This window comes from Frankliniella occidentalis, unplaced genomic scaffold, assembly GCF_000697945.3.
Source record: "Frankliniella occidentalis isolate FOCC.00 unplaced genomic scaffold, Focc_3.1 Scaffold9, whole genome shotgun sequence".
Lineage (NCBI taxonomy): Eukaryota > Metazoa > Arthropoda > Insecta > Thysanoptera > Thripidae > Frankliniella > Frankliniella occidentalis.
Window position 1 is genome coordinate 2,335,466 of NW_026267139.1, and position 599 is coordinate 2,336,064.

Consider the following 599-nt stretch of genomic DNA (forward strand, 5'->3'; position numbering starts at 1 on the left):
AAAGGGAGGAAGGGAGGAAGGGAGGAAGGGAGGAAGGGAGGAAGGGAGGAAGGGAGGAAGGGAGGAAGGGAGGAACGGAGGGAGGGTGCGAGAGAGGGCGCGAGCGAGACACGCCACCACCTGCAAAACACCCGCGCACTGCACTCTGGCCCACCCAATAAACGATGCCGTGCGATGGCGCGAGCGAGTGTGGGGGCCCCGCGGGCGGCACGCGCCCCGAGGCAGCCCCTGACGGGGCCGCGCGCGACCGAAATAGCCTCGTCGTCGCGCGCGCCGCCCCCACTGCGCTGATGAGCCGCCCCCACTGCGCCGCCCCCGCTCACGCTCCATTCAGAAAACGCGTGCTCGCCACCCTCCTGGCCTCGTGCATGTGTTCCTGGTGGCGGTGCGCGAGTGCAGCGGCGGCGGGCGGGGGCGTGGGACACGCATGGGAGCAGAAGGTGCGCGACGGCGGCGGCGGTGGTGACGTCGCCCCGGGGCCGACGCCGCCGCGGCGGTAGGCAACTTCTCTGGCGCCGGGGGAAAAGGGTGGGGGGCGTTTCGCGTGCCGCGTCGCCATCGGCGGCAGGGGCGCTAGTGTAGGACGGAGGGTGGGTAGG

General features: G+C 72.1%; 1 protein-coding gene across 1 annotated transcript in view; it reads right to left on the bottom strand.

Moving 5' to 3' along the window:
- The window catches only part of LOC113213592 (cytosolic purine 5'-nucleotidase), a gene marked incomplete in the record, with an annotated part of 33,759 nt that overhangs the window by 31,812 nt on the left and 1,348 nt on the right, over positions 1 to 599 (bottom strand).